At 32.4% G+C, this 23,712-nt stretch overlaps 1 protein-coding gene across 14 annotated transcripts in view; it reads left to right on the top strand.

The window, feature by feature from the left end:
* Positions 1–23,712, top strand: part of dati (zinc finger protein datilografo) — a 1,074,481-nt gene that overhangs the window by 347,663 nt on the left and 703,106 nt on the right. Inside the window, exon 1 of one of the 14 annotated variants that reach the window (XM_081740079.1) lies at positions 19,168–19,436. The exons of the other annotated variants lie outside the window; for them this stretch is intronic. The gene's annotated coding sequence lies outside the window, so the exon portion shown is untranslated. Of the gene's footprint in view, positions 1–19,167; positions 19,437–23,712 lie in introns of those variants that run through there. 14 annotated transcript variants of the gene reach the window in all.

Genomic DNA, 23,712 nt, shown 5'->3' on the forward strand with positions numbered 1-23,712 from the left:
ATATTTGTAACACATTTATTTATTTATTTACTTATTGCAAAAATGTTCTAAAACAAGGCTACATAATATACTAAAAGATTTTTGAAATATAAGGTTATTTAGCATGTTTGGCTGGAAATTTATGTAACCTCCCTTCCTCATAATTTGGTTACTTTTAAACTGTTGAAATAATCGTGATTCCAATTTTTGAACTTATTTATGTAATAGATAAATTTCAAATTATTTCACTTATCTCATGGATTAGATTTTACAAGGAATTAAGTTAAATAACTTTCATTATATTTGCTATCAAAAAATCAGTTATGAATTCATAAGTTTATATTCAGCACACATATTGCAACTTGCTTGTTTGTTAATTTGCAATTTTGTTGTTACCTTATAAATACTGAACTATGAAAAAGTTGGTAATTACCAATGCTACACTGTCAGTTTTCTGTTCCATATTTTTCGATTTACAAAGGTTTTTACAGTTTTAAGTATGATGCTAAGGTTTTCACGTAATGTATTTTTGAGTTTTAGGGTATCAGATTGTCCCGAAATGCAGTGTTAGTGAAACACACATACAGTACTTACTGACCATATACAGTACTTACTCCACGGTAGACTTAGATCAAATGAAACGGAATCACTAGAATTGATTTATTTAATTTGATATTCAGAAACTAATGCAATTACTTTTTCAAGAACACGAGTTGTCTCACATCCTTCTGTTTCCAAATCTATTTCAAATTATTGAAAGGAAAGTAACGAATCCTGCGTTGAATTAGATTAGTCAATAATCACAAATTTTATGAACAACCAACAGTTTGATGAGGACAATCTTTTTGCCTGATCAGGTTGAAAGAAGCCAAATAAAATATTTCATCTAAAGTTCTAGTGCAATTAGATACGCAAACTAAATTCATAATAAATATTTATGCACAAGTTGTATTTTGCTTTTTCTTAATTTTAGTTTTTTTTTTTATCATAGTTGACTGCTAATTATACTGAACATTTTTGAATTGGTTGCTAGTTAAAATATCTTATACCCCCCCCCAAAAAATAATAATTAGTGTGATGTAGATAACTAAAACAGAAATTTGCGTAGTCCATATACAAATATTGTAAAAGTAATATAAAAGAATGACGGAATGCAAGCATCTCGGAGATAAAAGTCCGTATTCCGGAGTAAGAAAATGTATCTGAATTCACAACGAATGTAATATGCTATTATTTAGAAAATAGTTTAATTTGGAAGCTCCTTCGCTTACGTTTAGCTGACATAAATTCAGTTTTCAGCCTAAAAGGTTGTACAACATGCATTCGAGTGTCATTACGCTAGGTATTACTGAAGTTGAGTCAGCAATTTTAAAGTAGTATTACATCACAGTCTACTACATAAAATCGTAGAAATGCAATTCAAACAAAAATTATATAACAAACTATGATATATCTATGATCATAATTTATTAGCAAAGTGAACAATTTTGCCAATGAAAAGTTGTATAGTTATCATTTTATTTCGTTTTCAACACAGTGATTCTCTTTCAATTAAACGTATAATTTACAATTAGTTATGTAGATCTCCTTTCGAAGACTCAACATCTTACTTTAGGTGCCCTTTGACTTGTCAGTAGCGCAAACCAATCTACTAAGGACCATAATTACATACTAGAAGCTGGCTGTAGAATGCATGACAAAGATGTCATGTGCTCTTCGACATTTTATAGCATGTGGAAATGAAGCACTCCAAAAGATTTTCGAAATTTCGGAAATTAGATCACTAGCAAAAGCCCTGGACTTTTCTATGCTTTTATAGTTGTCAAACTGTACTAAGAGATTCGTGAGTGGCATATCTTGTTAATTCATAGAACTGGTGGAGAAATAGTATTTTTCTTAGAAATTATTGTTTTCAATAAATAGCGAGAGAAAATTGGTGGTCATTTTAGAACGTTTAAAAAATAATATATGACTTTGTCCATGTAGCATTTGAATACGATATAAGTAAACCAATTTTATGTACAATCAAGATATTGTATTTTGTCTTTAAATTAAGATTCATTTCATGGACTACGTAGTGCAAATTCCCTGTTGCTTGACGTGTCACGGATTCACCACTTAATAATCAGTAGCTCGATATTGGACACATTTAAAACCAACTATCAGCTCTCACAACTTGTAGAATGACATGTGTGTTTTATATTCCAACCATGTGTAAATGTATATTTATCTGTAACTACATAAAATTATTCAAACAAAACTTTGTTAAATATTTTTGTATTATCTTCGAGTAGAAGAGACACACTAAAGCAGAAAAACAAATCAGTAAATGAATGTGCCTTCTAAAACCTTGGTTTATTTTTTATAGTATTGTTAAGAGTTTGGCGATGATTTATCTATATTTCTATGTAAAAATAAAATTAGAATACTTGTACTTTGTGTAAACTTCCGGGTGTTCGAAAGTATCTAAGAATAATAGAAAAAAATTAAAATTTTTAAAACCACTAAATGAAGAACATGTTGCCATGCTAAGTACAAATCTTATGCACGATTTAATTCAAACATAAAAAGAGATTATATTTGCTTCTTTGCAAAAATAGTAATATGTATAGTAGTTCTATGCTTGATTAATCAAATTTAAAGTTCAGAATTTTATTGTAGCTCTAAACTCGTGTCAGTAATGTTCAATATAGGTGTATTAATTTGCAATACTCTAGAGAATATATTTTCAGTTATCCTTTAGAAAATATACTAATTCATATAATAATTCATATTTATATATTTATATATCTATCGACAAAGGAGTAAAGCTAGTGAAGATGTTGACAGTTACGCTACCAGGATAAATAACCCAGTCGGGACTATTTTCGAGATGTCACAAAAAAGTTTTTAAGAACTGAAATGTAGTAATCATAATTAATCGTAAATTGAAATTATTCAAATAATGTGAGAAATTCATTTGGTATTGTTATGCTATATCAAATATATATTATAAATTCATCACCTGAAATACATAAAGCAACAGTGAACTGGAAATATACTTCTCAATTATTAAAAGCTATTGAACATTTGGAGGTCAAAATTAAAAATACACTTATTGTAATTTGAAAAGAACATTATGAATCTACATATACACGATTTTCTTTGATGGTTTTCTGCTATTTTCCCACGTTTCGTAGCTATAGAACTTATGTGGTTTCTTGTTAAAAGATTATGGTAACGTGGTTTTCACAAGCCTTTTCTGAACTAAGTAAACACCATTCAGAGAATGTGGAGATCAAGACAAATGCTAACTTGAGGGTATCAGGTCTGGGCTGTTTGGCTATATTCAAACCTCTCAGTCAAGTTCTTTCAATTTCTGACAGGTTGGTAAAAATATATTCAATCTGACATTGTCAACGTGGTATACGACACCCTTTCTGGCCGTTTCTTTTAAATTGCTATCAGCACTCGCGCTAATTGTTGACATCACATGTCCGACTCTACCTTTTTGCCCAGATGCATGATGCCCTTCCAATCCCACCAAACGCACAACATAGCCTCCGTGAGCATCAATGTGAGATTTCCTAGACCGTGGAGCTTCTCTTTGCTTCTACCACGATCTTTTCCGTACAAGAATTTTGTAGATTATCAACTTTTCATTACTTCTGATCAACTGCTTCAGAAACGATCTAGTTTGTTACGTTTCATTAGATATTCGCAAATAGAAGTTCGATCGAGTAAATGTTTTTCAGTCAGATTATGCAGTAACCAAACGTGGAGCTTCTTTCTTAGACAGGTTTCTTCCAATGATTTGGTGATGGATGTTTAGGTCCTTGGTATATTGTGACTGCTAATATAGGTCTTGTTTGACATCGAGATTTGCAGACGAAAGTGAGTGAACCATCTTTTGGTTGTTGCTTTGATAGCGTATCTTGTCCTAAACTGCACACGTTTGTTTACGAGTCTGCGCAGCGTTTGTGCCTTTGTCAAAATAAAGTTATAAAATGTAGCTCAATTTTGCGGAAAGCCATTCGTCTTCACGACACAATACCTTACGCCTGATTTTAGAAATTTCACCATTTTTTTTTTTCACAGCTACTAGTCTTGGTTGTCAGCTGTCGAATGATGTTTGGTTTGACTCGCTGCAACTGAGGTACCCTTAGATCTGTGACAATAACACCGTCTCATTCGGAAAAGGTTTAATTCTTTTTCGACTATCTGATGTTTAGGTTACAATATTTTTAAGGACCAGGAAATTTCGCATACCTGGTTCAAGATTTTACCTATTTTCCAAAAAGGTCTATATTAGGGACATTTCTCTTCTCTTATAATTAAAGCTAAAGTTTGTTTCTGGTTACTCCAATTTGGATTCTATCCTGTCACTTCATTCATAGCCACTTGATCCCAAATTTCGATTCTTTCTCGAAGAAAATGAGTAATATGAATTTTCTTTAAAAGTTTTAATATTTTCACTAAAATGAATATAACAAAATCAGTATCAGTGCTTTGCAATCATTGTTGCCCTACCGTAATTGGCTTGTGCCTTTTATTCAACCTCTTATTTGTGATTACTATTTGTTTTATTTTTATTAATTTTTGTTTTTAGCTACATAAATTATTATTTGTTATACTTACTATATTTGAGGAATAAGTACTTTAAATTGTCAATGGCTCCCACGGCTAGCATCCATAGTTCTGTGACGTTTCATCCGTCTGTGAACTTCTGTGGAACGGCGTGACATTTTAGAATGAAAACTTATCTGAAGGTAATTGGAGGCTAATTTGGATCCAGGATAGAACATCCACTTACAACTCGGACAAATAGCCAACAAACAAGGGACTCTTTGCCAAATAGGTCAGAAAGTCCAATTTCCAAAACATCAAAACCCCCAACGGATATATAGCTCACAAAATCAGTCAGAACGCCCAAGAGAAAAATATCCAAATGGGAAGTTGCCTAACGATTACAATAACTAACAATAAAAACAAATAAATTACTCACAAAAGTAGTCAGAACACCCAACAGTCACATCATCTACAAAACAGTCAGATCACCCAAAGAAACTGACAGAATGCCCAATTTCAGTAACAGTCAGAACACCCAGATAAACGATCATAATTCTCAAAACCTAAAGCATCAAGACGTCCATAAAAATTGTCAGAAACCCTCAAGGTTAAAACGGTCAAAACATATAATTGCCAAAACTGTGAAAACGCCCGAAAGAAAAATCGATCAAAGTGTGCGATAGTTCAAGGAATATTATAAACTAGAGTAGATGAATTTCCTCCAAAAGTGGCCAGAATGCCCAATTCCTGAAATTTATTTTATTTATTTATCGATACAACAGTCATTACTGTCCAATTACAGTGTCTACATATGTAACTTGAATACGTAATGTCAGATTATAACGTAAAACTTGAATGCGAGAATTAAACTATAATTAAGCTGATGCTTGAGTATAGAATATTAAATTAGAATAATACATTTTTTTTACAAAACACCCAATATTAGTTTTTTGAATAGCTTTTCAGAGGAACTAAATATGTTTACTTCTTTATAACTCTTATTGATTTTATTGGATATAGCAAAAATTTATTATGTAGGTAACATATGTAGTGTATTTGTACGTTCCTTCCAGTAGTAGAACAGGCCACTATTTCCCTTGCACGTTTTGAGGGATGAAACCTGGATCATTGTTTTTGAAATTATTTGTATACAGTCTATTTTATAGTAAAAAAAAAAATCAGTGTAAGAAAAGAAGGTCGTTCGCCGTCCGTCTTCTTCCAAGTGTCTGAAGGTAAAGTTATCAAGTTAATTATCATAGTTTCATATTTTGGGTAAAACCTTGTCCCTTCGTATGTGAGACAACGTAAGAATTTGCTTTGTATCTGCTCTATTTTTTGATTACGTGTTTTCACAGAAGTATTCCAAATAAGTGATGCATATTCAAGTTTGGATCTTACGTAAGAAGTGTAAAGCTCTTATAAAGTGTTACCATTCGCAAATTCTTTGGAAATGATCAAAACGCCAAATAGTTCAAGGAATATTATAAACGAGAGTAGTCAAATTCCCCCAAGAATGGTTCCTGAAATAATCAAAACGCCCATAAAAACGGTCACAACGCCCATGAGAGCGGTCAGAACGGTCAATAGGATGAGCGCTAAATCTGCAATCGTCCAAAGGTCAGTAATCTTATACGAAAGAGTTCATTCACCCAGGAGATTGGGAAAAGAGCCCAAATAATGTGATCACAAATGGAGTAATTTATATTTTGGAAATATCGTTTTATAGGTTTATGAGGTCATTAGAAGAAAATCACCACTAAAAACGGAATTAAAGATAGGATTTTGGTTGAAATGTAATCAAACTTGAGACACAAGTTTTACGGTAGAAAAGAATCTCAAGCAACTTCATATTAAATTTAATTGTCTCTAATGAAGTTGCTGTTTTGTTATTCAATCTTTGTTAAAAATGAAAAACGAAGCGATTACTTCATCAAACGAAATAAAAATATATAGGGTCTACAAAGACGTAATTTGCATGACGAATAAATATACATGTACAACGAAACACAAAAAAATTAAAAATGAATCAGAATATTTTTCATTTCCTATTACAGGATGTGTAAGAATTTCTCATACATAAATATTAAACAAATAATTCTGTCATGAATAGATTGATGTTTCAACACTTAATCCTGTTTAAGAGTTTAAAATGTAACTTCCTTCTTACATCTTTAAGTATATAGTATGCTATTATGTCGTGTCTTACGCAACTTGTGATAGAAATACGTGTTGTGTAATGACATCGATAAATATAATAAATATATAATTACACTCATATAATTGACAGATACGAAGCTAAAAGTTTTGTTATCTGTCCAAAATTCAAATTACGTATAAAAGAGAACCATCTCGTGAAAATTTCTCTCTTGATCTTACGTTAGAAATATCTTCCCAGCAGTGTCTTATTTACAATTTTCGTTAAACATAATTGAAGATTACAGGGAAAAAAGGGGGATGTCAATTTTTACTAATTTTTCAGGAAACGATTTTTAAAGTTCAAAACATATTATTTCCTACACTAATCATGGAAAATGTTTCAAATGTGGCTTACAAGTTCTTTGTTATATTGGAAACTAGCTTGCAAAATCTTATGGTCAACATACATTATCATAAGGAAAAGAATACAAAATAACTGGCGTGAGGTTGGTTTGTACTGCGGAAAAGGAAGGGAGGGTTATTGCAGCCAAAACAATGGAAAAAAGAGGCGATTGTTTTTTTATTATAAATAATATTAATAAAAATAGATTGTTTTTATCTTTTGTCGTTTTTATTCTCTTTCACTTCGCTTATTACTTCTTTGGTAGTTCGATATAGAAGGTTTGAGCATCAGGGCTGCGTAAAATCTTCAAAGCTTGCAGATCCTGCTATTTTTCTTCCGAGATATGCAACTTTCCTTTAAACTAAAGAAAAAGATTTTGTAAATCACACCAATGATAATAGTATTGATCATAGCATCCTATTCAAACTGTTCTCAATCGATTAAACCAAGTACTTTTTTGTACAACGAAAATTTTGGTAATGTACTTTTATCCTCGAATCAGTGTGAAGTATGGGTGAGTGGGGCAAGGAGAACAAGTGGGGTACAAAGGTTCATTGACTTTGTTGACCTGAAAGTCAACGTCGTATAAACGACTATCTGACATTGCTTACGGAAAGGTGCAGTTAGTTAAGCAAGTTTGACGACATTAAAATTTTAAAAATCATATTCTGGGACAAGAGTGATGTATTTTTAACTCATTTGAATATAATAATTCATTGAATATACCTGTATTACACACATGTCCGTGGCAGAACAAGATGGCATGAAAATCTAAATTTTGCCTAAAAGTGGACATCCCCCCCTTTTCCACTGTAAGTGATGACGATACCCCGTCTTATGTTTTTCGAGGAATTTTTAAACGGCTATAGCAGGCTAACCGTAAACCTTTTCTCTCTTTTTGATATATTGAATGGAACTACTCAGCGTGCTCTACAAGATGGCATGAAAATCTAAATTTTACCCAAAAGTGGATATCCCCCCTTTTCCCTCTGGACTCTTCAATTATTTTCCACATATAAAATTTACAATCTTATTTACAATTTATAAATCTCTTCTTCATAGTAGAGTACTGTTTATGTCTCTGCAAATTTTAAATGCTATGAGTTACAAATATTTGTGTCAACAAGCATTATCAGATTTAGTATGTATCAGCGACTGCTAAAATTATTTAATCCCTTTAGTACCATACAATAACAGAACGAAATTTTAGTTTGTATTTCTGTACGTATAAATTATTTTTGGTCATGACATAAAACTCCAATATCCAGATTAAAAGAATTTGAAACTAATATGCTAGGCCTTGTGTCCTCAGTTGTACACATTGGTTAGCAAATCAACAATTAGCACTATTTTATAGCATATTGTCTGAAATGCCCTTTCTTCGCATGGGGAGAATAGGTTTATAGGAAATATTTGAATCTTTTTTCCTTTAAAATATTTATTTCAATAAAAGTGTAATGTTAAAAATACAAAAGATATTCTCCTTTTGGCATAAATATTGAAATTCATTAACCCCACATAATCCGTCTTTAATCAAATTAATATGAATTTAAAAAAAAAAACTGTTTGAATTTGGTAGTAACCATCTTCCAAAAGTCATTTCAAACGAGTCAGACGTTTTCCCGCCCCGGAAACTGTGAATTCAAAACAAGTCTCAGTCATGGTTGACACTATTTTTCACTTATTACCACCCCTATCCTCTTAGGTCTTTTTCCTTTTGAGAGTTATGATCCTTTACGTGGTCGTTCTGTCTGTTTCTTCGGGTGAGTTAACCGTTTTTGTGGGTGATATGACACTTGGACGTTCAGACCATTTAGGGAATTGGGGGTTCTGACCGTTTTAGCTTTCGGGAGTTCCAACCATTTCTAGGCAACTTGTCCGTTTTGACTGTTGGGCGTTGTGACCGTTGGGCAATCTACCATCTAAATATTTCTTTTCCTTGGCATTAGACCGATTTTAGGACGATCTGTCAGTTAGACACTTCAATTGCTTTTTGTGGGAGGCTTGTCCGATTACTAAGTTGGGCATTCTGACCGGAGGTCCTTGAAACATTGTAGGAAAAGAATACTTTTTCATTACTATCTTGAAATGAAACCTATATTCCTGCAATATTTCCTTTCATGTAAGCTTCGGGTTGACTTATTTTGAACCAGTAATCTTTTTTGTTTGATAAATTAAGTTATTAATATATTTTGATTTGTTTTTAAGCTAAATTGCTACAAGTTTCAGTTGTAGTAATTTAAGAAATCTTTATTTATTTTGTTTTAAATATTATTGTAATGGTATGGCTCTAAGTAAAATAGCCTTTTCTGTAACTCTGTCATATTACTATATTCTAAGCTCTAAATTTCACAAATTACTCGAATACTTTTATATTATGTTAAGACAAATAAAGTTGCATTAAATCTTCAAGCTTTTCTGGGTGTAAACTTTGCTTTCGTCAAGAGAAAGAACTAGCTTATTCCTACGTAGGTACCTGAGGCTGTTGAATGTTACTTTTTACTGAAAAGCTGCAAGTATATATTTATTATCTAATGTATATGATTGTAATTAATATTTGTTTAAATGGCAATTGTGTGCCACAATATTCCATGCTAAATTAAATCCAGTTTGCGCTTCTATTACACTTGATGTTGTTTTTTTTGTATGATCTTTAACTAATATTATTTATTATGGCTTTATTTCCCTGAAAATCAATTACATAATAATAGAAATAACTATAGGAAATAATTGTTACAACTCGAATCTACATCGTTGTCTGAGTTCATTTTCAAAGCTCAAATGTTGCACTGCCCAATATTTAATACATTTCTATGCTTAATAACTGAAGATACGATACGATACGGAATACTCAATTTGCCTTATTTATTATATGCTATATATGTTTAGAATAATAACTTGATTTCCTTAACAACAATTGTTTAATTATTAATAAAATTTCAGTGTTATTCCCTTCTATTTCATAAAATATAAAATTAAAACATCCACTATCTTAACAAAGTGGGTTTTATAATGAAAAGAAACATAAATGATTGCAATTAAATTACTAATTTAACGTTATTCCCTTTAGGTTAAGGGAGGCGAGTATTAATGACAGTTAATGATTCTGAAACAGTTGATGGAATCAAAATATGGGAGGAAATATAAGAACCTGAAGAAAACCAACGAACATATACTCACATGGTCTAGGATCGAATCAGTGACAGTTGCAGAAAAGATGACCACTCTGCCACTGACCGATCATGCATTCTTAGAGACATAAATGTAAACAAAGTATAACCTATATGTCATGATAACGGAACTTACAGTATTAACAGAGGTTCCTCATGGGTGATTTGGGTCTGTTATTCATTGTGAACTTTATTAAATTAAATAATTTTCACAAATTTGTCATGACTTTAGCAGTAGGCAAATTGTTTAGTTATATTTTTAGAAAGGTTCAGAAATCAGTATAAACAGGAGATTCCTTACTCTTTTCCTACTGCTGAACTTTGAATTAGAAATATGGCTTGCTGGGTAAAAATATATTAACTACCGCATGTTTTATCGATATCATAAACGAAAGAGGTAAGCAAAATAGTAAATTCACTAAAACTATTGCAGTGAATTTTCTTCTGTCGAGTGATACGAAGTTTCACACCCGGTTTAATTTAGATAGTTATGCTTACCAACTGCAGCATTACCTGATTTTTCTAGCCTACACTTACATTGCACGTTATCAACAACGAAATTCATTTACTTCTTTTATCTCATACCTGTATTTCAGCAGTTTACCTTGTCTTAAGTATGTTCATAATCTCTATTCAGTTTTTTTCACGTTTTAAAAAAATTCTCAATTGCAGATTTCTCTCCGTAAGTATATAGAACTCGTAAGATGCTAAGAAGCATAATACTAAAAGAAATAGTATTTATTGTTGTGCAAGGATTATGCTGATTTTTTTGCCATATTTTGTATAAATAAATAAATAAAATAAAGATGCTGAGACACGATCACTGTATAGTTTTAACAAAAGAGTTGCGTAATAATTCAATTTTCCGTATCCGTCGATCCAACTCGATCCGATCTGCACACAGTGAGGTACTTGCATCTGAAACAAATAAAATTCACATCTTTTCGTAAGTTCGGTAACTTCTTTTCATCTTATGGACTCCAATACATTTAAATAGCCACGATTTCTTGAACTGCGTTGTCAATCCATACTCACCAACAGTTAGTAATTTACATTGTGTATTAATGTCATTAGACACGAAACTAAATAACGAGAGCTCCTATTAGTACATAAGGGAAGTTATATTTGGTAGTACCGGTCATTAATAAAAAGTAATTGAATATTGTTTAATTCGTGTCAAATAACCTAACTTTTAAATCGGAATTTACACAGTTCATTTCTATTTAGGTTAATATAGTATTGTTGAGTAGAGCGAAGGTAAGAGAAAACTATTTAGCGTGAAGCACCTGCAAATTTAATAATCGTTGTTGAGTTATTTTAGTTTAGTGTCCCTTTCAGCAGCGAGTCTATATGAGACGTGGACCTACTGATTAACGTGGAATCCGAACCACATGAGCTCCCGCCGAATTTAATAATTGTATTCAAGAAGGGAGATGCACGTAATATTGAATAATGTCACCCTTCTTGACTCACTGCTGTGTTCCTTAGTTTTTCTGCGGTAGTTTTTCAAATTATAATAAATGTATCATTACTAAGTCATGGATTAGTTTAATTTTTGATTACCTTAATTATTCTCTTCTTATACATTGTTGACCATACCCACAACTAACACAAGGTTATAGACTTAGTATAGAATGTAAATGAGGAAGTTTCTACTCTTTCAATACTTCCATGTTTGGTTCATACATTTTCTTTTAGTGTTGAATAAAATGTGATTTGAAGAAAAGCAAGGTTATTTTTATTTGTCATTGTTGAGATTTCACAGAACTTTCAGAAGGGATGCCCTATACTGCTTCGAAGTGTAATATCTCTAAATAAAGTCTAGCGAAAAATTCCCCAAAATTCTTAGTCCGACAGAACTAGGTCAGGGTCGAGATTTGTCGTCTATATAATTTCTTTTTACACTTTTGTGTTGATGAAGTGATAACAGAATATGCCGGGTGACATCAAGTCAGTGTTGGGCACTGTGAATCAAACTTACAATGTTAAAAAGAGTAAAGAATGCTTTGTGGATATAAAAGCTATAGTTTTGTTCCTTCCCTTACATCATAGATAGTCATAAGAAATCATAGAGAAAAGTGTATACTATCATATCGATCTATAACTTATATACACAAACAGTATATTCTACTTAATCCTGACGTGCCAAATGCGTTAAGAACACGCATGTAATAGTTTCTATTCCCTATTCAAATAAAGGTACTGTGTTAATTAATAGAGAAATAGAATAGAGAGATAGAGAAATATAGAAACAATAGTGAAACGCATAAAAGCCAAGTTGCAAATAGGTGATATGTACCTAATTTTTGACAGATACTATGACTACAGTCCAAAATCTGCAGCAAGAAGAGGTAGATCTATTTCGGCAACCAGAGTGTATCTGCTGCAACAAAATACACCAATTCCAGCACAGAAGATTGTAATGAGTGACTAAAAACAAACAACAACTTATTCAACTTCTCTGTGAAGATTTGTCAAGTGATGAGTCCTTCTTTGAGGATGTATTAGGTGGCAAGAAAATCGTCATTACAGGTCCAGGTAGTATGCCTCTCGAAATATCTTCAGGCAGTGCAATGAGACTTCGACAAGATATGGAAACAAACCATGAAGAAGCTGATATAATCCTTATAGAGCAAATGCTCGTAGTTGCAAAACAACAACGGAATACAATCACTGTAGTATCCGATGACACTGACGTTTTCATATTACTTTTGTACTACTACTATAAGGAAAATATAACGAACTGTGTACTAATGGAGTTTCCAGTTGCAGAGATTAATAGTTGATATTGGTAAGACAGTACAGAAACATACTGAAATCGTCTCAGGACTTGTACCAGCACATGCCCTATCTGGGTGCGACACTGCAGCCTGTCTTTATGGTATAGATAAAGTAAAATGTTAAGGGCAGTTTGCTCAGGATTGTCACTTTTATTCCCAGGGGACGTGAATGTACCATTCGACCAAGTTCTACAACAGGCGTCAAAATTTGTTTATGCATGCTACTGCCAACAGAACAGTAATACAATTTCTGATGTTCGTGTGAAAGATTGGGCAAGAAAAACTAGCAAAGGGTTTGCCATTCCTCCAAGTCTATGTTCTCTTCCACCAACCAACGAATCATTTACTGAAAATGTTAAAAGACCATACTACCAGGTGTATCTATGGAAATCAGCAGGAATAAGCAATCCAAAAGTCGATCCTGTGTATTATGGGTGAGTTAAGGACGAATTGAACAAATCACTGGTACCCATTACAATCCCTCCAGGAGTTCCGTATACCCCTGAATCAATTTTGAAATTGATAAAATGAGGTTGTTCCAAAGGGAATAGATGCTGATCCTCGGCATGTTACTGTTTTGTTAAAAGAATACCTTGCACTTTATACTGTAGTTCCAGTGATCTATATTTAGAATGTTTAAATTTTCATTACTGGAAATTCATTCATTGAATCCTAAGACATTTCATGATTAATTATCACCAAAAAATATTTCTTTATACTGGTTTCTGAACAACTGTTCATACCATTTGTGAAATATGCATAAACATTTGTTTTAAAGAGCCGAAATTACCGAATTGTAAATATATATGTAACTTGCTTTTAATTTATACTATAGAATATCAATTGCTTTGTGCATATAACGTGTTCTTAATGGCATCACATGATGGTGTTTCTTTTTTATCGCCAGTTTGATACTCTGTGTTTTAGCAAATATTAAGTACAGAAAGATATTTTAAATATATATTTACGTGTATCTTTAAAGTAAAAATTGAACAATTAATTTTGTTTTCTGCATTTATATTATTCATTATCTTGTTGTAAGTTTGATTTGCACAACATGTACTTGTAGATTTGATACGTTTTTCACAAATACTGTGCATTGACAACAATTTGCCTCTTAGTTTCTAATTTCTTAACATCTGACTTAAAAGTCAAAGAGAAAACAAATTGTACTAAGCTTTCTTAATTGGCAGTTTGATTTTTTTCCACTTGTAAGTTTCATACCCTGTTATCACAGTAAATGGTATGTTATCATCCACTTTTTTCTCTGGTTTAACATCAGTGTGTTTAAAATGGCTAATGGAAAGAACCCATAGTTATTATAACGTAATATTTGTAATGGCATTGGTATTATTTTTCCCTTGTGAGTTAGATACCCTGCTGTTTTATGATACGATAAAATCACATGACGTACTTCTCTAATGTTAAATATCATACCTTTATTCAAATAAGGAATAGAAACTATTACATAACGTGTTCTTAACGGGACCCAGAGACATGATTTTTTGCTTGTAAGTTGGATACACTGTTCTCATATATAAGTTATGGACTGATATGTAGTATACACCTTTCTCTATGGTACCCTATGACTATCTATGATGTAAAAGGAAGATTAGTAATATGGCTTTCATATTTACAAAGTATTCTGTACAATTTTTAACATTGTAAATATGATTCACTTTTTTTCTTTCTTTTTTTTTTTTGAAATTTGATACCCTGCTATTTTGACAAATGCCCAAGGATGACGTGAAGTCACCCGGCATTTTCTATCACCTTATGACCCAAACTTTAAGGTGAAATGATAAAATAAACTATGGACAAAAAATCCCACCTCAGGAAAAAAAATTATGTTTATCTGCCGGACTATCCCGTCATATGACGACACCGTATTCAATTAGCTCTATGCCTTACAGGGTGTATGCCGTAAAGAGAAGCTAAACCACAAACAAACATAAAATACGAAGTATATAATTTTCTACCTAAAGGAGTTTTGAATATTAGCTATTGTGTTAAAGATGATGTACGTAATATCAAGAAATAAATCGAAATAAATTACATAGCGAATTCTTGATTAAATGAATGTATATAATAATGCACTTCAGAAATTCATCCTACAACTTAGCGCAAAAGACCTGATATTTTGTTTCTGTGTAAAGTAGTCAGTGAAAAATTAAACTCTCACTTTCTTCTTCTTGCAGTTAATTTCAGAGTATCTATTCATGCAAGAAGGAATATGAGTCTTTTCTATATTGCAAAATTGAAATACAGACTTGGAATAGTTCAAAGGCTGCACATATACAGGTTTCTATTGTATTCAATAGACCCCCAGGTACAATAGGTATCTTTACCCCTAAAAAAAATCCGATCCGCAAAATTCAGTTGGGAATATTGTGTAAATATTTGTTAATGGTTTGTTGACTTTTTTTGTATTACTGTTGTAAATTTTCTTGCTATTTTTGTGTTCCACGATAAATGTTTCAGTGCAAAATGGTTTACATGCTGTATCTGGAATTATTCTTATAAATAAATAAAATCCAAACCCTAATGTTCGAAACGTTCGATTGGAACAGTATTACTGTTATCTACAGTGTTATCTAGTATGCTCCATTCCATGTCACCCATGCAGTCAGTTTGTTTTTCATTTTGATTCCTAAAGGACGGAGATAAATTTCAGAATTTATCAATTGAGAGTTTAAGTCTCTTTTAGTTCATATCCGGGACTGAACCTACTGCTTACACTGAGATCCAAATCACTACTTAGATTTTCAAGGCTTAGTACTTCCACACTAAGAGCATTCATGAATCACGCGTATAAAAAGAACGTACTGTAGCTATTTGACCAGGAAAGAACCAATAAATGTCCAGTCAAAGAATGAAGCGCGGAAATAGAAACGGAAAACATCAAGTTTTAACATTATACTAGCCTTACATGATTTGGTTGGTTGTTTGGATTAGAGTTTAGTGTATCTTTCAGCACCTAGGCTATATAAGATATAAACTTACAGCTTAACATGGGATCTGAGCCACATGAGCTTCCACCGGAAATAGAATCCAGGTCCCCGCACCATTTCACTCAATTTATTTCAAGACTATCTGGACGAGACCAAGACTTCACTCTCAGATCAAGATGATACCAAGACGACAATTTTCAACTTGAGACGAGAGTCAGATTTATGTTCTACTTTTTGCCTGTAGATACCGAAATGACTTACGATACAATAGAGCATAAATTACTAACTTTAATAGAACTATGAAATTAATTTATGACTTTGTCCATGGAACACTTCTAGGTGAAACAAGTTAGTACAACTCCTTATAACTATTCTCAAGTTTAAGAGAGATGTATAATAATTTTTTTATGCACAACTACGTAATACTAATTCGCATGGAAACAATGGCGGAGAATCCAAATTTAGACTGAACTGGCGGAGAATCCAACCCCAGTCTGCTGATTGCGTGACAGATTCTCTACCACAGAGGCAGATGGCTCTGTTCTACAGCACTCATTTCTGGTATGAATGGTCTCTGGTTCAATCCCAGACCATGCGAGTTTGTAGTTGACAGTATTATGGCCGTGGGTTTTCTTCAGATTCTCCCTCCATAAATACTTTTATACTCACTTTTCATCAATCATTCGTTTCTGTTAATGTACACGACATGAAACTGGGACGTTAAATTAAAATTTCTTTACCTCAGATCTGTCAGCAACGCGGTTGGCTGTGTGTGTTAGTTATTCGTCAAGTCTCAATCAAAGAGGGAAGTTTTGGTTATTATTATTATACTTAATATACAACTTCAAGAACATTTTGAATGGAAAATATCTTCAGCTTAATCGAAAATTTCGTACATATTTTAAGTTATCCTTTTTTACACAATACACAAGTGTATAAGACAATATTGAAAACAAAAACTTATGAAAAAAATAATCGATTATTTGATAGTTGTAATAATTTCTTGAATAATAGTCGATTCTAGTAATGTTAAGATAACATAGGAAGCAGAATTTTAAGTTTCTACTAATGGTTCGAAACTTAACTACGGGTTATTAGGAAATAAATAAATTACGCTCATATACTTCTCCCATTTTCTAAACATATTTTTTACTTCCTTAAACTTGACATTCCTAACAAATGGATCATATTTATTTTAACACTCTTCTCTGAATATAGTCTCTGGTGCAGTCTCTCTCAAACGTATTGTCTGATTTTTAATATTTAAAGGTTTTATTTGTTTTGAGTACAATAATATTTTAGTGTGATTGTTTCACACAAGTGTCAAAAAATAACACATTTAAAACTTTTTTTTAATGTGGAGCATTTATTTTCAATATGAAGCGTATGACAAAATTCCAGTTATTCCGGTAGTTTTATATATTTTCGGTATCTTGTGTAGTTTTGATCCACATTAACCCGTAAGTACACTGTAAGACTTTTCAGTAGAAATTCAGAGAACTACTCCAAATGTGCTTTCACGGCATCGTTCTTAACTTGCAGTCATGCGTAACATGATAAGTACAGCTCATATTAAAATTAAATAATAACAGATCGCTGTTATTATTATTGTTCTTTATTCTAATATCAATTACAATACAAGTTTTATTTCATTTTGTATTAACTTTATTACGCTTCAGAGTAAATTAACTGTCATAACAGTACATATATGTATTAGTGATACTTTGTAATTTTGCTTGAAAGAAATGTCGCTACGTCTATGTTGAAGAGAGATTATACACTGAAGCATACTCTCCTTTAAAAATGTTTTTCCATCTTACTTTAAAAATGAAAGATTGCTGTAATTCAATAAAATATTAACAATAAAGTCCTGAAAATAAAGAGTAATTTTAACTTTTGTGATCATACATAATTAATATTTTTCTCCTCGTTTAAAACTTTAACATAACTAGAAATTGTGTGTCACGTATACTTTCATTCAGAAAATAACTGTAATTAAGTACGGGAAAAATTTAAGTTTTACATATTTATTTGTCTGATATCTATACCATCTCGGTTTATTTTGGTTTTTCTGGGCAATAAATTGCTTTCAACCTGCAGTTAATTGCATGCCTTTTTTATACAATAAACGAAAAACTGTACATATTATTTGGCGTTTTACTCCACTGTTTTATTTTTTCTGCAGTTTTTCCATTTTCCTACTCTGTCAAACCTGGTCATTTTCAAAGCGGAATTTTATGTAAAGCACGAGAGAAATTGTTGAAGCCGAAGCTTTATTGATAAGGGCTATTTTGAAGCTGATTGCAGTTTCGTGTATCATTTTTTTTTTTGTTTTCATTCTCTCTTTTTTAAAGTCCTTTCATTTTATTTATTTATATTTTTTTTGCCCCTATTCCCTCTCCGAAAAATGCTTTTCATCCAACTGATTGGTGACGAATTTCGGCCCAGGACAAAACGGGAACTGAGAGGTGTCGATGTAGGGAAGTTTATATATATATATATATATATATATATATATATATATATATATATATATATATATATATATATAAAGGGAGAGGAAACTATATAGTGAATCATGTCATTTGTACATTTTTCATATTTTTTTGTTTTCAAACTATTTTTTAAAAATTTTCTTTCTTTTCTTTCGTTTTTTTTATTATTACGTGATGAAAAACAAAGTTTTGGGAGGATTGAAATTTACAATGTTCATGTATACGTATGTGGCATGTATTCACGTATATGTTTTACGTTTGTGTCTGTGTGCGTGAAATAACGGGAGGGGAGTAAAGGGGAGTGGGTGGGTGAAAATGCGTATGTGCATGTGACTGCTGGTGTAGCCCCCCTGCATTCGTCGTTATAAATGTGAACTCTGTGGATATCAATTTAGTTCGTGTGTTGTTGGAAGAGGGAGGGGCTAAGCGGGTGAGTATATATGTGACGTATGCATTTGTGTAAGTATATATATGTATATACATATATATGTGTGAGAGTGTTTTGTGTGTGTATGTGTCTATGTGAGTGTATGTATGTATGTACGATTGTTTGTGAGTGTGAGTATAGAGGTTGGGTTGCCTGGCTGGCAGGCGGGAAAAAGGGGGTGTGTGTTGTGTTGAGTGGGATGAGTACGAGATGCGTTGGGTGGGGATTTACTGCACCGAGTGATGCTGACAATCATTTTGTGATGAGTTGCCTTCGTTTGGTGGCCAGTGCATGTATGCAGTCACGACGAGCCAGTGACAATTCACCGGTTCAACTATACTATCTATAGTCCTGTAGCTAGTACTATACGATACGGGGGAAGTGACTTATATCAATAGGAGTCATTTACTCGTTTAACTTTAAACGACACACTCACTGACACTTTCAATTTAGTTAAAATTTAATATCTATAACGAAGGCAAAACCTACGAATATCCCAATAAGGCTGGAACTTTGTTTTCATATTCATAATCCTGGACGAATTCAGGTAAGACTCCGTAGCCATAATTTTTCTCTTTAGGCTCATGTACTGGATTGGCCACAATATACAGAAGAAAGTTCCCAACGACTATGATTTGCCGTGTTTTAAAGTTTGTTCATTTAAAGAAGTCATAAAGAAAAAAAATAATATAAATGCTCCGTGTTCTCTTCTACATTTTATTTTTTACAAAATATGGAGTGTGAATTTTGAGGGCTCTATACGTTAGCCCACCAGTTAATACGTGAATTGAAAATTCGCTTTTGTGCGTCTCATCCGAAAAATGCGTTCAGCGATTTTTCTTCCCTGGTCTGTGCGTGAATCCTTGTGTGTATATGTATATATCACTACTACATGTTTGCGTGTGAATGTGAATATGTGCGTGCGTAGAAAGTGAGTAGCTGCAGTCGTACGTAGCACACGTTGGAAATATTGTCAGCTTCAAAGTTCGTCATATCATCACCCTTGAAATATTATCGTAGGTTATACTTCGACTAGTCGGTAATATCTACGCTTATTATGTGTTTTACCAAATTGTCTCCTTTAATTCTTTGCAATTTCCTCTCTTTTTTTTAATTCGCAAATTGGGAACCTGGGAGAATTTTCCTTAAACTTGAAATCAATTTCGTAAAAGTTTCATTTAGTAATTAAATAATATTCAGTTCATCTACTTTGAAAATAACTTCATGTACAAGATATGTGTAAATAAAGACGACTATGGATATATAAAAAGGCGACTCAGATATGATTATTAGTAGAAACATTACCAAAGTATTTCTCGTAAGTTTTTAAAATTTTGTTTCGATCTAACGGGAAAATTTGCAGGTGTTGTTAAGGATGTCTTAAATGTTGCAAACTAAATCCTTGTCAGTATCCCGTATTCTCTAAATTCCCTGAAACCAGAATAGGTATTAACAGTTAATTTTTTAAGATACACTTTATTGCTTTATATCTCTAAGACATCTTACATCTTAGAAAATAACTCTTGGCTTTGAAGTCACCTATAAAGAGAAGACAAATTTGGTTCGGGGCGAGAGATGATATAGCCAAGGAATCTGTGTTAAGTATGTGGATCGGTTGTAGTAGTAGTGAGTGTAGAGTAGTCAGGAAGCTTAAAGTCTCGAAATCCTCTTCGTTCCATTGAGTAGAAGACCACGTGCTACTTGGTGTTTTCGTCAATTGCCGCCAGATTTCGCACGGTTCCGTGTACTACTCCTCGGCGCTTGCTATCACTTGAGAGGAGCCCGGTCGATGAGCGAAGTGATTCCGGCATGCTTCTCTGATACCTACCCCTGACTACACACGTGGTTGTTTAGTTATGCGTTAAAGTGACGAAAATCGCCTTAGATGATTGTACTTTCTGAATACTTAACTACAAAACAAGTAATAAAAGAATGTCAACATGGTTTGTGTTTTCTTATTTTCTCAAAAAATAAGAAGAAAAGATGCTGACAAAGAAAGAAAGAAAGCATTCGGATGTACTAGTTAAAATGTGATATAATTACTTAAAATGTTTTTATCATTTTAAAAATCGAGATATTATGTGTGTATTATACTGATATAATAAATAAAATCTTGTTAATAGTCCCTTTTGAAATATTGAAGTTTTTTTTCTTTTTATTTATTTCATATGGATCTAAGAATTTGTAGATATCGAACTCTCAAAGTTCATTGATTATTCATCATGGATGTGCAATGTGTATTGATACTATCGAGTCTATTCGGTGCAGCACTTTTTTCCAATTACCTTTTTTCCTCTGGTCTTAAAAACATATTATTTCTGTGGATTTTCCCTCTCGGTGGTCTCATCGGTTTCGTTCTGCACAGACTCGTCGCAGGCAACAGGTACGTAGAAGGGGAGGAGGCGAGTCACCGAACGTGCTCCAGCGGAACATCGGGCGACGTTTTATTGTGTGTGCATGAGTCATTCCCGCTGGTAATATGAGGTAGGCAGCTACCACTACTCTTTCTAATCGTCGCTTTAAAGTTTTTTTTTTTTTTTTTTTTTAATATAGTTAAGCAAAAGATATTAACAAGTTCCACAAAGATATAACATGTATATTAGTAGACTGAAAGGATTACATAGTAAAAAAAAGATATATATGCGAACTTTTCGTTTCCTAGCTTACTTGAAATTATTATTAGTTACGTAACTATTATTAGAAATTCGAATATCAATTAATTAGTATAATAACTTCGGGTATCGATTTTGATATCACATTATATACATGTAATATCATGCTATAATAAAACTATACGATTGCCATTCATCTCAAGAAATGAACCAAACGATGCTAAAATATCATTGAATAATATCTCTAGTGAAGAACAACATACTGTTCACGAAAACTTCAGTGCAAGATTTCTATCAAGTCGTGTTCTAATAATATATTTACAGTAAGAACTTATTTCTATACAAACAGTTTTATGTGATAATTAGTATTTAATATTTGTTGCCGCTAACGCAGATCGTCTTGCTGGACCAAGGTAGTTAAGACACTTACTTTCTTGTGCGTGATATATTGTTCCATACTGGTAGATGCGCATGGGTTTTGAACCTGACGGCAAATTTTAAATCCACATCTCATATAGACTCGATGTTGAAAAAGAAGTTAAACTCCAAACAAACAAAACACAAATTCAAATCATGTTTATATCTCAATAGATATCGAGTATTGATCTAAGTTTATTTCGAGTTCTTAAGTAATGCATTATTGCATTTACCCATCTGTCAATGACAACCTTATTTGTTATTGATATTTATCATTGTTACTTATATCTAAAAGGATCCGAAATGTAATCAAAAAATATTCTACAATAGCGCTTTATGATTTCTTTGAACTTTTCGTTTGATTTGTAAACTTCGACTACGTTGTATCACAGCATCTTGTGTTATTTCAGGACATTATCTTATTTTGAATGAATGGCGAATCAGTTATTATAATTTCCTTACATATATCATAATGAGAATTGATTTTCTTAACAGCTTCGTTTATTTCATATCGTATGTTTGTTGTTTATTGTGAACTGGTGTATACTTGGAGTTTCGCCTACCATTCTAAAATATGTATAAACTGTGTGGTCAGAGTATTTGGTTATGACGTGTTTAGAAAAGGAAATTTGATTCCCATGTAATATAGTGAAAAGAAGATATGGCTCACAAAAGTATTCATGAATGTAGTCTATATCGTTCATGTTCATTCTGCTTCGACAAGGGAATACGAGCACTGTGCTTCTAGTGTTTGTTCGATGAGATCGTATATGATTGATAGGTGGTTTATAGTTTTCACAAGATATGCATAAAGAAAAAGTCTTCAGTATGTTTGACAATATATTTTAACTCACGTTGGTGAAACGGCAAAATCCAAGTAAGTATGATTATATTCTCCAAAATTAAAATACTTTTTACAGATAGCCCTATTATATTACTTTATCCGTTCCAATTATATTCTATATTATTTTAAAATTACAAACTTGCTATTCAAATACTTTGAAAGTTAGTTTCCAAACTTCAGAATATAAGCTAAGAAAAAGCTCAGAACGCATGTTTGGTTCTTGGAACACAGTAATCTGCATAAAATATAATACATAATTTTATGCACAAAGTGTTTCATAATGTAGACACATACAAACAGAATACATAAAAATAAGAATGACAATTGAAATATGCCAAATGACTCTAATTCTGTACTTACATTATTTTATGTAGTAAATGTGCTTTATTTAATTAGAAAATGCATTTCGTTAAATAAACACGTCATTTTGTATTACCACAATCAAAACTGAAGGACTTTTGTGAAGTAAAGCGCGGCATTTGGCACAATACATCAAAATCTTCGTCTAATACTTTTTTCTCTGTTCTGCGCATACGAACTACTTTTTTTTACCATTCCTATTAGCCCTTTTTGGTGTAACTTCAGTTACAGTGAAACAGCGATGAAGCGTTCGCGAATAACATTAAAAAATGAGTTAAGTATACATACGTTTAAAATAAAGGATTAATTATATCAATCTCAATATATCCTGCATGTCTTCGTGATATACTCTGCGACCCGAAGTCACGCTACGTCGATTTCACAGTGTTGCTAAAAAAAAGTAACCATCAGAAATCACAGAGGCTCTGAAAACTGATTTGTGTACAACAAGTAGTTTGTTGTAAACTACGTAATTTGGTGCAGAAAAGCGTAAAATTACGTGCTTCCTGTCGTTTTGTGTAATAGAGTGGTTATAAACGTGCAATGAAATTTTATCAAGAAGAAGACAGTAATTTAAATGTGGATTCCAG

This window comes from Thermobia domestica, chromosome 15 (assembly GCF_964235325.1).
Source record: "Thermobia domestica chromosome 15, izTheDome1.hap1.1, whole genome shotgun sequence".
In the NCBI taxonomy this organism is placed as follows: Eukaryota; Metazoa; Arthropoda; class Insecta; order Zygentoma; family Lepismatidae; genus Thermobia; species Thermobia domestica.